Source organism: Hypanus sabinus, chromosome 12 (assembly GCF_030144855.1).
Source record: "Hypanus sabinus isolate sHypSab1 chromosome 12, sHypSab1.hap1, whole genome shotgun sequence".
NCBI lineage: Eukaryota > Metazoa > Chordata > Chondrichthyes > Myliobatiformes > Dasyatidae > Hypanus > Hypanus sabinus.
Genome location: NC_082717.1, coordinates 36,571,699 through 36,587,751, shown reverse-complemented (window position 1 = coordinate 36,587,751; position 16,053 = coordinate 36,571,699). Strand labels below are relative to the sequence as shown.

The 16,053-nt window shown below is 40.0% G+C and overlaps 1 long non-coding RNA gene across 1 annotated transcript in view; it reads right to left on the bottom strand.

Annotated features, from left to right (window-relative positions):
- LOC132402773 (uncharacterized) overlaps nt 1-2,430 on the bottom strand; it is a 39,786-nt gene extending 37,356 nt beyond the window's left edge. The window contains exons 1-2 of the long non-coding RNA XR_009515074.1: nt 2,225-2,430; nt 569-597 (exon numbers count right to left, since the gene is read on the bottom strand). This is a non-coding gene — a long non-coding RNA (uncharacterized LOC132402773). The remainder of the gene's footprint in view (nt 1-568; nt 598-2,224) is intronic.
- Nucleotides 2,431-16,053: the final 13,623 nt, after the last annotated feature.

Sequence of the window (16,053 nt, the reverse complement as noted above, 5' to 3'; positions counted from 1 at the left end):
GGAAAAAGAATGAATGGGAAAGTGATAGGCTTGTGACAGAGAAGAGGATGTTGGTTACAGGGAAATAAGTGATCTCCTTCTGTGTTTTAATAAGTAATTTTCCCACCATCCTGATTTTGATTTATATTCTCCCAGCTTTATTATTTCTGAGCTCATATCCTAGAGCTCCCAACCCAAGACTGTAGTTCATCAGCACTTTCTTAAGTTAAGTTTATTGTCTTTTAACTATATACAAGTATACCGTCAAACAAGACAATGTTTCTATGGACCAGGGTGTAAAGCACAGTAACACACATATGTACTAGTATGTACTAAGTTGCACACTAACTTAGTAAAGTAAGGATAAAATCTACAGGTGAATTACACATAAATAAATAAAGTGCATAAATTATTTTAGACACTTCCCTGATAATACTATAAGCAGTATAGGGATACATACTAGTATTCAAATAATGATGGCCCATAGGTTCAGAAGTGATATTAAATTGAGCCAAAGCCTTACAATGGCTCAGTTCATCAAGCAGTACAGAGTCAAATCAAGTCAAGAGGAACCAAAGATAAATAATACCTATTGGCCTTGATAATGATGTCCTGAACCTGTAAATGATAAAAATTCTCCAATTATTATTTTTGTATTGTTCATGCTTGCTCTGTTCAGGGGAGCATCTGCAATGTGTTCCTCCTTGAAAGCATTATCAATCACTACAAACATGATGCTTGATGCCTCCTTGACCTAGTTGTAGTGTTCTGCATGATGGCGCACTCATCCTCCACATCATCATTTTCTATAGCGGCATTCCTTTTTACAGTCGTCACACCTGTCTGCTCTGTTTTGTCTCACTTGCCTCCATTTGTGATTCTCCACCAGATCTCTCATAGCCAATTCTAGCTTATATTTCTTGGTTCTGTACTTTTCCTCGTAGATACTATTCCTGATTTAGCGCACCTCGCCGAACTTGTGCCATTCAGCATCTATGTGTATTTTGATGGGATGCTCATGGACCTCTCCATCACCATATTTGAAGCCCATGTTTTTCTATGATCACATGCTGATGTCCAACTAACTATGATCCAGGATCTTCTACAGTTGAATTTTATTATCGGCCAAAATTGACATGCTTTAGTTATTGTCTCCATCTTATTTTCTGATTTCTCGCTCAAAGCTAAATTAATGTGAACACAATTTTAATATTCTGTTAAATTTATTGATGAGCTTAAGCCTTTTAAATCTATATCCAGCTCTACGCAATTACTTCCCTTCACCCTTACTTTATCTCAAATATCAACAAAATAGATACTTCAGGGTTTAATTTGTCCAACATTCTTCTTGCCAATTTCTTGATCTTTGCTTCCAATAAACTCAAAACCAAATTGTATCCCACCCTCTGCTTTCCCATCAGTCTAATACCCAGATCTAATAGATTGGTTCCTCATCCTCTAACAAGTTTATATTTTCCAAAACTTTTTCTCCCGTAAGCTTGTCTTCTCCTATCATTTGAAACTGATCTCTTATCCACTCCCTTCCATGACTATCTACACTCCTATTACTCCTGTTTTCAGTTGGAGACTTGACAAATGTTTCAACTACTGTCGAAAGAATGCTGTAATCAACTATCTCTGCCTATCATATTTTTATCAGGATATATGAAGGAGGCTTAACCCAAAAGTGGAGCAGTGAAAGTGATTTAGGAGCAAACAATATTAACTGATACTAATAAACTGCAATATAATGTCATGAGGGGCCATAAAACAAGAGCGAGCAGAAACCTAACACAACAAAATCAATAAGGTAACTGAAGGCTGGGAGCAACTTGTAGCTGTTTGCTGGACTTGATGAATGAACAAAGGAACAAAGAAGTGTGGATGAGAGCTGGGTTTAAATAGGCTGAAGGTGATGGAAACAAGTGGCAGGTGACTCCTGTTTGCTGGGTGGAGTCTAGGAGGTGCTTACCTGTGCAGGTCTGACAGTTTCTTCCTACCTTCAAAATATATTCCAGTATTTTTTCAATCAGGCGTTCACTTACTTGAACTAATTATTCCTTCTTCTCCTTTACTCTTTTGTTAAGTATCATGTCTTTTTTTAAGCTTTAAACATGCTTTCTGAAGGAAATCATTGTGCTAATTCAGTCACAGTGGAAGATATTTGTAAAAAGAATATGCTCGGAAAAAGCCCCTTTTCCTCATGAAGAAACAGCTTGAGAGTCTCTTGAAGAAGGGAACATACCTTCTGGCTTTCTTGTCCACATTTTGGCAGTGCCAAAAATCTTCTGTGGGCATTCTTCCTTCCCTCAGATTCTCAGGGTCCTTTCAACACTGATGAAAGAGCAAATCTGGGTGATTTGAATTGCTCAGTCCTAACCATGGAAACCTGATACTGTTTTCTTCTCTCCCTCCTGTAGTCCCATTCATTTGCTCTACCACTGAAGGAAGCCAACCCTGTCAAAAAGCAGAGTTTTGGCAGTTTGTCCCACCCACCTTTCAGCTGATGCCTTACTTATTGAAAGGAGCAGATTGGATTGAACAGCCAGTAAATTATTGTGGGCATGAAGATCACCAATCACTCACATGCTAATTACAATAACTGAAAGAGGAGAGAGATAAAAATTCTTTTTCCCATTCTTCATGCTTGTAAAAATGAGAAATTCTTCCAGTGTGTCAAATGAAAGTCTTAATAGCAGTCTGAGCAACGTATTTACACGAGACATTCTGTTTTCTTAAAAGAAGCTCAATTACATGATTTCAGGGCAAGATTTTCGTTCCCTGCTCCTGTCGGTTGTCTGGCACTTAAAAAGAACTGACTTAGTAGTACCAAAGAATTATTAACAGTACTAAAAAGAAGATTGATAGTCTAATTTAAACAGTAATCTGCAGAGCATGGTCACATGCTGTATCATCCCTCCCTGTCTGATCACAGTTTCTTCAAAATGACACCTAAAACCTTGAAGAGTCCTTGGTATTGGAATTGATTTATTATTATTATTATTATTATTATATGTGTACGAAAATGCAGTGAAGAGCCTATTTTGCATATGGTTTATACAGATCAAATCCTTGCACAGTGCATTGGACTACAAAAAGATAGAACAGTAACCAAGCAAAATAAAACGTAAATGGTACAGAAAGAGTTCAGTGCAAGCAAATGATAAAATGCAAGATCATAATGAGATATATTGTGAGGCCAAGAGGTCCAATTCAAGAGTCTGATAACAATGAGATTGAAGCTGTCCTTGAGCCCGGTGGTATGTGCTTTCAGGCTTCTGTATCTTCTGCTCAATGGGAGAAGGGAGGAGAGAGAATGTCTGGAGTGGCTGGGTCTTTGATTCTGCTGGCAGCTTTACTATGGCAGCAAAAAGTAAAACGAGAGTCCATCGAGGGGACGCTGGTTCCTGGGATGTGCTGAGCTGAGCCATAATCTCTGTAGTTACTCATGGTCACATGAAGAGCCGTTGCTATGGATCTAGATGGAATGTTTTTTATGGTGCATCAATAACAATTTGTAACAGTTGATGGGGATATGCTGAATTTCTTTAGCCTCAAGAAGAGGTCAATGCACTCACCGTTTACATCTTCATTTCTTGTATTTATGTGTTTGCCTGACTCTGCTATTTCCTGAGCAGAGCCGTCAGGACATTTGGTTTCAACGACAGTTTAAAAGGGAGATGCTCCAAGATTAAATCACTTTGATGTAGCACCAACTGTCAGGAGACAGAAAGGGAATAGATAGCTAGTGAGAGGTGACCTGTGACTGGTCCCCTCAATAATAAGTACACCGCTTTGAATACTGTGGGAGAGAATGAGATTCCTAGGTAGTATGTTGCCTGCCGGATGCCAGGGTCCGGGACATCTCAGATTGAGTACTCAGCATTCATAAGTGGGAGGGTGAACAGCCAGAGGTCAAGGACCATGTAGCGTAGGCACCAATGACATGGATGAACAATGAAGTTCTGCACAGGGATTTGAGGGAGTTAGGTGCTAAGATAAAGGGCAGGACCTCCAGGGTTGTGATCTCAGGATCGCTACCCATGCTATGTGCTAGTGAGGCCAGAACTAGGAAGATTATACAGTTTAACATGTGGCTAAGGAGTTGGTGTTGGAGGAAGGGCACAAGATTTTTGAGTCACTGGGCTCTCTTCCAGGGAAGATGGGACCTATAAAGATGGGACAGTTTGTACCTGAACTGCAAGGGGACTGATATTCTAGCGGTAAGGTTTGTTAATGCTGCATGGTGGGGTTTAAACTAGAGGTGCAGGGGGATGAGGAGGCAGATGTCGGTAAGACCTCAGACAAAGTTAAGAATCAAAAGGTTGAACATGGTGCAACTGGAGTCCTGAGCAGCACGTATTTCAATGCAAGAAGTATTGTAGGAAATGCAGATGAGCTCAAGATATAGATCAACACCTGGAATTATGAAATTGTAGCCATTAATGAGACTTGGTTACAGGAAGGGCAGGACTGGAAGCTCAATATTCTGGGGTTCCATTGTTTTTGACATGGCAGAGTGGTAGGGATTAAAGGAGGTGGGGTGAAATGTCAAATCAGTGCTCCATCAGGATAGACTGGGGAACTCGACTAGTGAGATGTTATGAGTAGAACTGAGAAATAGGAAAGATATGCCCACATTAATGTAAAAGGACTAGGTGAGACAGAGCTGCTCAAATGTGTTAAGGAAAGTTCCCTTAATCTGTACTTAGAAGTCTCAACAAGAGAGTGTGCGATACTAGATTTGCTATCATGGAATGAGATAGGGGAGGTGACTGACACATATGTAGGGGAACACTTTGCATCCAGTATCCACAATGCCATTAGTTTTAAAGTAAGTACACTGAGGTACTAAATTGGAGAAACGCCAATTTTGATTCTATCAGAAATGATCTGGCAAGTGTAAATTGGCACTGTTTTCTGGCAAACGTGTACTTGGGAAGTGGGAAGCTTTCAAAAACTAAATTTTGAGAGTTACAAAGCTAGTATGTGCCTGTCAGAATAAAAGATATAGATAACAAGATAACAAGGAACTTGGTTTTCAGGAGATATTGAGGTCCTGGTTAAGATAAAAAAAAGAGGTGCATAGCAGGTGTAGGCAAGTAGGAACAAATGAGGTGCTTATGGAGTATAAGAAATGCAAGAGAACACTTAAGAAAGAAATCAGGAGGGCTAAAGGAAAGCATAAAGTTGCTCTAGTAGTTAAGGTGAAGGAGAATCCTAAGGGATTCTACAGATATTAAGAGCAATAAAGATTGCAAGGGACAAAATCTGTTCTCTGGAAGACCAGAATGGTAATCCATGTATGGAGTCAAAATAAATGGGGGGATCAAAAATTAATACTTTACATCTGTATTTACTCGGGATACAGAGTCTATTGAAGTGAGGCAAAGTAGCATCAACTTTATGGACACTGTACAGATTATAGAGGAGGAGGTGTTTGTTACCATGAAGCAAATCAGGGAGGATAAATCTCTGGGTCCTGATAAGGTATACCCCCAAACCCTTGGGGAGGCAAGTGCAGAAATTGCCAGGGCTCTAACAGAGATATTTAAAACATCCTTAGTAACAGGAGAGGTACCAAAGGAATGGAGGATAGCCAATGTTGTTTTGCTGTTTAAAAAAGGCTCTGAAGAGAAACCAGGAAATTATAGCCCAGTGAGTCTGACATCAGTTGTGGGAAAGATATTTGAAGGTATTCTAAGGGAAAGATATATAAGTATTTGGATAGACATGGACTGATTAAGAATAGTCAGCATGGCTTTGTGCATGATAGGTCATGTCTAACCAAACTTATTGAGTTTTCCAAGAAAGTTACAAGAAAAGTGATTGAAGGCAAGGCAGTGGATGTTGTCGACATGGACTTTAATAAGGGATTTGACAAGGTCCCAATGGCATGTTGTGGATGTGTGTGGGCCTTCATCTTGAAGTAGTGTGGGGGTATGGCTGTGAAATGTCTGTACTTGTGTTTGTGAATTATTGTATTGTAAATACATTAGCTGCCATGGTATGTTTGAGGAGGTGCTGGTGAGGGGAGGTTTGTTTAGGGGTAAGATATAAAAGCAAAATGGAGGAAAATGTAATCTATTATGTATCCTGTATTGTGTCATTCCTTCAATAAAAATATATTTAAATAAAGAGGTTTCAGTCGCTTGGCATTCAGGATGAGGTAGTCAATTAGATGAGCCATTGGCTCTGAGGGAGAACACAGAGAGTGGTAGCAGAGGGTGTCCTCTCTGACTGGAGGATAGTGGCTAGTGGTATGCCATGGGGATCGGGGCTGGGTCCTTTGGTGTTTGTCAGCAATAATTGATGATCTGGATGATAATGTGGTTAATTGGAACAGGAAACTTGTGGAAGACACCAACACGGTGGGTACACTAGACAGTGAGGAAGACTATGATGGTTTGCAGAGGGATCTGCATCAGCTGGAAAAATGGGCTGAAAAGTGGCAGATGGAATTTAATGCAGACTAATGTGATGTTTTGCACTTTGGTAGAACCAACCAAAGTAGATCTTACACAGTGAACAGTAGGGCACTGAAGAGAGTGATAGAACAGTGGTATCTGTGAATATGGGTCCATAATCCATTGAAAATGACTTCAAAGGTAGATTATGTCATAAGGAAAGCTCTTGGCTCATTGGCCTTCATAGTCAATGCATTGAGTACATGAGACGGGATGTTGTGTGAAGTTGTATTAGACGTTGGTGAGTATTGTGTACAGTCTAGGTCACCTACCTACGGTTGAAAGAGTGCAGAGGAAATTTATATGGATATTGCGAGGTATGAGGGACCTGAGTTATAAGGATAGCTTGAATAGTTTAGGACTGTTTTGTTTAGAATGTTGAAGATTGAGAGGAGAATTGTTAGAGGTATACAAAATTGTGAAGGGTATAGATAGGGTAAATGCAAACAGGCTTTTTCCACTGAGGTTGGGTGGGACAATTTAGAAAAATTCCATACTTACAATGCTTCCTTTGAATGACACACCACTTTCACACCTCCCTCTTTTGCACCCATACTACAGACATCCATATACACACAAATAATGAATTGAAATCATCGTTGGTTGGTCTTCCAATTAACAGTGGTGTCTGTTGTGTCTGTGCACAACTACATATCAATTAAATAAAAGCATGCACGTGGGAGATAGCTTTAACTGGTGTATTCACATTGCAACAAGAAAACAATGTGCATGCGTAGACTACAGTGCATGCACAGACAACAGATCAATACGTAGTCCTGGAGACATGTCATTACTCTAAAAGAAATAAATCCAAACATTACACATCCTGCTGAGAGTACCTTGAGTTGAACTTCGTCTTTTTGTATGTTCTCCCCCTAGCCGTCAGTCTGTGGTTTTGGATTGCCATGTGCTCTTTTTTTGTTTTCATGCCCCATGTGCTCCTGCTCTACTCCGGCCCTTGTATTACTGAGTACTCTGTCTCTCACCTGTTTCTCATTATTACCTGTTTTGCTGCCACTTCTAGCTCATTGTGCTCCACTTATCATCTGCCTTTCTGTTTATTGCTCAGTGTATTTTAATCCTGTGTTTTCACTTATTTGTTGCTGGATTGTGCCAATGAGTTTTCCTGAGCTTTTCCAGCATTTGTACCTGTACTCTGTCCATCTAAATAGAGACTCTGCCTGTTTCCTGATTCTGGTTTTTGGCTTTCTCTGGATGTTTTGATCTCTGCCTGAACTTTGATGCCGACTTTGTTTGCACCTCGGGATTTGTTACTCAATTAATATCGCTGTGAGCACAGTTCTGGGTCTGCGATTGGGTCCCTGCTCCAGTGTCCTGACACCTGTCCCTTTAGGTTAATGCAACATAAAACTGTATATGTACAAAACATTCAATTTCCTTTCCAAATAATCCAAATAAACTTGCTTTCACATTAACAGTCCATAACTAACTTCACTGTTCTAAAAGTTCCGTCTTTTGGGTGGAGCTGTTTCTTTCAGGATAGTGCCTCTTGACTTGGGGAGTGGTACCAGGTTTAGCAGGTGCTTTGTCAATGATAATGTTCTTGCCACGCACTGGGCCTGTAGAGTGGCATTAGGTTTAGTAGGTGCCTTGTCTAAGATGTTTTTCGTTTCTAATGCCATGTTGCTGTCAGTAGCATGTTCATCACTGAGTGGTAAGTCCGGTGACTGTAATGTGTCCATCTTGTTGGATGCAATCAACTCACGTGCGTTCTTTGGTTGAGCATCCAGTATCTGGTCCACATGATGTCTCCATGTCTGATCTCCAATGTCCACTGGTACATCAGTGATCCATTTTTTGTAGCTATCCTACCAAATGTCCACTTGTCTTCTCGGTGGTCATGTGCTAGAACTTACTGTCCAATCTTGAAACTCCCTGCTGTTTCACTTGGCAACTGGCTGAATTGTTTATTCTACACTTCCCTCTGTGGATCTGGTTTCAGGAGCCTTAGTGTAAGATCTCATATTCCTGTTCACGAACAGCATTGCAGGTGTTTGATCATGAACAGAGTTCCAATACACAAAAAGGTAGTTGCCCACCTTGTGTTATAGAAAAATTTCCTCCTGTCCATCACTTTAACGGACTTCTTGAAGGTTTGAATGAACATTCAGCTAACCCATTCATTGCTCGATGGAGAGGAGCAGACTAGAAATGTCTGATCCATTTTTCTTCATGAACAGTTCAAATTCTTCTGATGTGCATTGTGGTCTGTTGTCACTCATTTGTTCTGATAAACCACTTATGAGAAAGATAGTTCTCAGACCACAAACAGTCTTTGCTGAGGTAGTTGACTTCATTGGTATAACCTCCGGCCACTTTGAGTGAGCATCCAGAGCAATTAGAAAAATGTGGAATCCATGAATGACCCAGCAAAGTCAATATATACTCTTTGCCATGGTGATGATAGCCACTCCCAAGGGTGTAGTGGTGCTTGTGAGGGTGTATTTTGAACTTTTTTGCATCCTGAATAGCTTTTTGCCAAGTCTTCAATCTGGTTATCTATTTCTGGCCACCACTAGTAGCTGCAAGCAAAACTCTTCATCTTGACTGTACCCATATGTTCTTCATGCAGATTTTCTAGCATTCTGGTGCTTAGTTCAGAGGGAACCACAAAGTAAGATCCACACATCAGTGTTCTTTCACGTACCAACAGTTGATCTCGTCTTGCTGTGGCCTCTGGAAACCTCGGGTTACCATGAGCTGGGCACTCCTGCATGGTGATATCATTGACTTTGGACAATGTCAGGTCATTCCTCGTTTCCCTTTGTATTTCGGAATTTGTTACTGGCAACTGGTCCACCAATATGGTGTGGAACACTTCTGTTGGGTCACAGTGTGAGAACTTTTGTTTTTCAGATGTTAGTAGTGGAAGGCATGACAAGCCATCAGTGTTAATGTGTTCTTTGATACCCTTGAACTCTATATCATAAGAATGGGCTCCTGGAACAGAGCTTAACATTTGTAATCATGTTGCAGACATCACTGGAATTCCCTTCCTGTGATTGAAAATGAACATAAGGGGTCGGGTATCTGTCACTAGTGTGATGGAATTTGTTCGTAAAGGTAGTGGTGGAACATCTTTATTTCCCATACTAGACCAAGGGCTTCTCAATCAGTCTGTGCATTGTTGCATTCTGTGCTCATCAGTAACCTTGAAGCAAATGCAATCAGGCATTCAGATCCATCTTTTATAATGTGTGAAAATCTGGCACCAATGCCATAAGGGGATGCATCACACAACAGTCTGATGGGCAGGGATGGGTCATAATGGATGAACAGTTCATTAGATGCTATTACTCTTTGTTCCCTTGAAAGCTTTTTCACATCTTACTGACCATTTCACTTTGCCTCTATCAGTAACAGTGCATTCAATGGATGCAGCATTGTAGCAATGTTTGGGAGAAACCAGTGGTATTAGTTTACAAGACCTAAGTATGACCCGAGTTGTGACAAATTTTCTGGGTTGGGTGCCTGTAACACTGCTTCAATCTTCTCTTGTGACTTGTGTAAGCCACATTTATCAATGACACATCACAATATGAGATTTCATTCTTGAGAAACTCTCATTTCTCTCTTTTTGCATGCAGACTATACTTACTCAGCCTGTTAAGTACTTTACCAAGGTCCTGGAAGGGCTCTTCATCATTTTTGCCAGTCATGGTGATGTCCTCAAGATAACATTTTGTTCCTGGGATATTTTGGAGCACTTGGTCTATTTCTCTTTGCCAAATTGCTGGAGCTGATTCAATGCCAAAGACTAGATAATTATTCTAAATAGATCCATACATCACAGTATTTTCCAATTATTTTGGATCATAGTCCTCAGAAACCCATTGTTCAGAGTTGCATTTTAGATTTAATCTTCAATATATATTCAGATCTGAATGTTGGTGGCTGAAGTCAGTTAGATTTATTTACTACGTGTGCTAATCCCAAAATTTGCACTAATTTGCTCAAATTCCCTGGAAGGTAGGTATGAGGAGGAATTTCTTTAGCCAGATCAAAGTGAATCTACAAAATTTATTGCCACTGCAGAGGTCGATAGGTTCTTGATTAGTTAGGGTGCCGCAGGTTATGGGGAGAAGGCATAAGAATGGGGTAGAGAGGGATAATAGATCTGCCATGTTAGTATGGCAGAGCAGACTTGATGGGCCAATAATTTAATTCTGCTGCTAATTCTGTTCTTAAGGTCTTATAAAATTTGAATGCTATCTGGCATTTCAAAACTTTATCCCAGGGCAACATAGAGAGTTCAGACGCCTGGGAAAATTAAGCTATTAAAATAAATCAATTAAAAACAGGAGATGTCTGTAATACTCAGAAGGTTAACAATCAATTGTGGAAAGGTGAACAGAGTTAATGTTTTGGATTGCAAACATGAGATTCTACAATGCTGAAAATCCAGAGTGATGTACACAAAATGTTGCAGAAACTCTGCAGGTGAGTCAGCATCTATAGAGGGGTATAAATAGTTGATATTTTGAGCCAAACCCCTTCATCAGGACTGGAAAGGAAGTGGGAAGAAGGCAGATAAAAAAGTTGGGGGGAAGGGAAGGAGTTCAATTCCTGTTTGAAAATGTTTTGTCAGAATGGGAAGAGAGAAACTAAGCAAGTTTTAGGTTGCAGAGGTTGTTCTGTCTGCATTACTATAGTTTGATTTGCTCGTCAAATCCCATAGTTTTGCACTTTGCAACTTGATATTTCATTGTTTTGCTCTCACTCTCTAACTGCCTAAAGTTTATATCTCTTGTTCATTTTCTGACTCAACTGTCTCCCATTAACCCAAAAAGCCAATAGCCTCAACAGCTTATTCCCAAGGCAAATCTCCCCTTGTCTTGACCATCCTCCCCTTATGCTCTGAGCAACTCCAAATTACCTTATGTTTCTGACAAAGGATCTTCAGTCTGAGGTAATAGGCATTAGTGGTTTTTATTTCACTTTTCCAGCATCTGCAGTTTGTTGACTTTCAGCAACTTTTTATACTCTGAATTACTGTAGTTTGGCAGTTCTACAACATCAAACCTTTCATTGCAAAACATTAAGTTACATCAGCTTTCAAGTGAGGATATTGTGCAACATAAAATTCTTCATAAAAGAAATTACATCTTTGCAACACTTTATTCAGAACAAATTACTCCATACATTCCTATTCAACATCTTGGCTTTTCCAAGTAATTGCAGTCATAAAACAGAAAATTGGAACATTGGAAAGGATAACACATATTTTGAGCCTCTCATGAGGTAACATCCCTGCTAAGTAATAAAGATCAATATTTCAGTTTTCCTAATTGCTTTCTGTATTTGTCAATATTTTTGTAAATTGTGCACATTTACAACCCTGAGATTCATTTTCTTGTGGGCATTCACAGTAATTACAAGAAATGCAATATCATCAATGGAAAATCGTAAAACCATAAGATATAGGAGCAGAAGTAGGACAATCAGCCCATCAAGTCTGCTCCGCCATTCAATCATGGGCTGATCCAATTCTTCCAGTCATCCCCACTCCCCTGCTTTCTCCCATACCCTTTGATGCCCTGGCTAAACAAGAACCTATCTATTTCTACCTTAATTGCACCCAATGACTTGGCTTCCACAGCTGCTTGTGGCAACAAACTCCACAGATTTACCACCCTCTGACTGAAGTAATTTCTCCATACCTCTGTTCTAAATGGACAAGAAGTTGTGCCTCTTGTCCTAGACTCCCCTACCATGGGAAATTACTTGCCATACCTAACCTGTTCAGGCCCTTTAATATTTGAAATGTTTCAATGAGATTCCTCCCCCCTCCAATTCTCCTGAACTCTAGGAAATACAGCAAAAGAGCTGCCAGACGTTCCTCATATGGTAACCCTATTACTCCTGGAATCATCTTCATGAATCTTCTCTGAACCCTCTTCAATGTCAGTATATCCTTTCTAAAATAAGGAGCCCAAAACTGCACACAGTACTCCAAGTGTGGTCTCAAGAGTGCCTTATAAAGCTCAGCATCACATCCCTGCTCTTATATTTTATACCTCTAGAAATGAATGCCAACATTGCATTTGTCTTCTGCACCACCAATTCAACCTGGAGGTTAACCTTTAGGGTATCCTGCACAATGACTCCCAAGACCCTTTGCACCTCTGCATTTTGAATTCTCTCCCCATCTAATAGTCTGCCCGTTTATTTCTTCCACCAAAGTGCATGACCATACGCTTTCCAACATTGTATTTCATTTGAGACTTCTTTGCCCATTCCCCTAAACCAGGGGTCAGCAACCCGCAGCTCTGGAGCTGCATGCGACTCTTTCATCTCTGTGCTGCGGCTCCCCATGGTTTGTTAGTTTTTGAAATGTAATTCGAAATTTGAAGGTTCTGGTGATCTTGTACAATCTAAATAAAACGTTGTGGTGACCCCATTTCCTGGCACATCCGAACCGGCTCACAATTAGCCACCGTTCCGGCTAAGGGAGATAGCCTACGGGGGTTTGTGAGTACGTGTCTTTTGGAGCATCCGCGCCCACGGGGACGGGTTGAGGGAGGCTTTAAAGCAAGGCTGTTTAGTTCAAATAAAGTTATATTTGACTGCAGTGTCGTTATTTTAGCGCTGCGTGTAGCACACCGCTACAACGTGTTTTTTTATCGCTATTAATATACATCACCACTGCCAATGCCTGACACCCGCCAATGCGTGCTTTCTTTTAATTCTTCGATCCAAGGTAGGCTAACTATGGAGTAACCTTCAACCCAACGTCTTTTTTTCGGAGTTCAAAATGTTTTTGTTGCAGGCAGAAATGTAATTTCGTTTTCTCTGCAGGAGTTCATCAATTTCATAAATGCAACACATAATAGTTTGTTTATACATAGCATAAAGGCAAAAAAACCGTTGTATGCAGTGTTATTTCATTTTAAATGTCAAACGGGTTTTGTGGCTCCCAGTGTTTTCTTTCTTCTGTGGGAAATGGGTCCATATTGGCTCTTTCAGTGGTAAACATTGCCGACCCCTGCACTAAACTATCTAAATCTCTGTGCATGCTCTCTTTCCTCAACACTACCCGCTTCTCTACTTATCTTTGAATCATCACTATGCCCAGCAGGGTGGGCAAAAGACAACTGGCTGTAAATACAAAAAGAAAAAAAACTATAATAATTAAAAAATAAGCAAATTTACTTTGAACTTTAAACTTTTGAATAGCAATATATTCCAATCTTTCATTGTTTAATAAATATTCTGCTTCTGTACTCTTCTTTCTAAACAAGATAAATTTATATATTTTCACATTGTACTCCATCTGCCCATTTACTTAGCCAGGTATTAATCCTTTGTTATGTATATTAATCTTATAGGCCATCTTGCACATAGCTTAGACAAATTACAGTCTCCTAAGTCACTGAGCTGTGTGTATCTGAATGTATTACTAAGATATTGTTTTTTATCCTTCATTAGGTCCAGAACGTCATGAAGTAGGTGCTTCACATTTTGCTTGAAACTGTATCACAACCAGCTTGAAGCTGTGTTGCAACGCATACCTAAAGAGCATACTCATGATGTTGTCACATCTATCCAAATGAGATCCTGTCTGAAGATAAATTATGCCTAATATTAACTTGAAGTTCAAAACTTCGCTCTGCTTTGAATGTAGCATTGAGAGTTTGTAGGAACTTGCATTCTCAATAGTCAGCAAGAACTGGAGGAGCAGCTGTGTGGAGAAGTTGCTCATTGTAAGAATAATAGGGTTGTATTAGTGGGAGATAATAATTACCTAAACTGACGGAGCCACCCAGGGTGTTAAGGGCGTGGATGGAGCAGAATTTGTAAAATGTATCCAGAATTGTTTTCTAAGTCAATACGTAGAGGGGCCTACTTGGCAAAGTGAAATTCTGGACCTCCTCTTAGGGAACAAGGCAGGGCAAGTAACTGAAGGAGCAAGTCAGGGAGCACTTTAGCTCTAATGACTATAATTCTATCAGTTTTAAGATCGTGATTGAAAAGGATAGGTCAGCCCCACAGATTTGTGGCCTAAAATGGAACAGGATGAATCTCGGGGGAATTAGAGAGGTCCAGCAGAAGTCAATTGGGTGAACATGTTTGAAAGGAAATAACCAAATTTCAGCTGGGAGGCTTTTAAGAGTGTGGTAGTAAGAGTCCAGGAGCAGCATGCTCCTGTTTGAGTGAACAGTACACCTGGCAAGTCTAGTGAAACTTGATGGTGGTAGATATTGAGGCTCTGGTCAAGATGAAGAAGCAAACGTACATTGGGTTTAGAAGGTCAGGATTGAATGAATCCCTTGATGACTATAAAAAGATTAAGAATATATCTAAGAGGGCAATCAGGAAAGCACAGAAAGGATATGAGATGGCAGAGTTAAGGAAAATCCTTAGAGGTACTAGAGCTATGTTAAGAATAAAAGGGTAGCTAGGGAGAGAGAAGGGCACCCTGTGTCTTTGGCAACTGGAGATGGGTGGGATTTTTCTTCCCTGTGTTTGACATGTGGTTGCTCAAGCGATAAGGGAATCAAGTGGAGATATTATGGGGGATATTTGTATTACTAGAGAGGAGGTATTTCCAGTCTTACAGTGCATATTAAATGTGTTCTATTTTGGATTTTATCAAGACCCTGTCCTGTATTGTAGAAGATTTGGTCCCATAGACACCAGGAAGAGCTAGTTATGTGGAGTCCAAAAATAGGGGGCATAGATTTAGGGTGAGAGGGAAAAGATTTAAACAGAACATGAGGGGTAGCTTTTTCATAGAGATCGGGGTAAATATGTACAGAATGAGCTTCCAGAAGAAGTGTTTAAGGCAGGTATAATAGTATCATTTAGGAAGCACTTTGATAGCCAGATGGAGAGGTGAACCAAACACACACAAAATTTGGATTAGGTGGATGGGCACCATGGTCGGCATGGACACATTTAACCAAAGGGCCTGTATCTGTTCTAGTGTTACTCTATACATCTATGTCAGTGTCAAATGTGCAATTAGTTTCATACAAGTGTAATCTGTGAGTATAGTGCCTATACAAAGTATTCAGCCCCCTTGGACGTTTTTATGTTTTGAAACATTGAATCACAGTGGATTTAATTTGGCTTTTTTGACACTGACCATTTCAAAAACAGATCTCTACAAAGTGATCTAAATCAATTACAAATATAAAGCACAAAATAACTGATTGCATAAGTATTTACCACCTTCAAGTTAGTATTTAGTAGCTGCACCTTTGGCAGAAATTACAGCCTTGAGTCTGTGTGGATAGGTCTCTATCAGCTTTGCACATCTAGACTCTACAATTCTTCTCCATTCTTCTTTACAAAACTGCTCAAGCTCTGTCAGATTGTACAGGGATTGTGATCGAACGGTCATTTTCAAGTCCAGCCACAAATTTTTAATTGAATTAAGGTCTGGACTGATTTGGCCACTCCAGTGCATTAACTTTGTTGTTTTTAAGCCATTCCTGTGTAGCTTTGGCTTTATGCTTGGGGTCATTGTCTTGCTGGAAAACAAATTTTCTCCCAAGTTACAGTTCTCTTACAGACTGCATCAGGTTTTCCCCCAGGACTTCCCTGTACTTTGCTGCATTTATTTTACCCTCTACTTTCACAA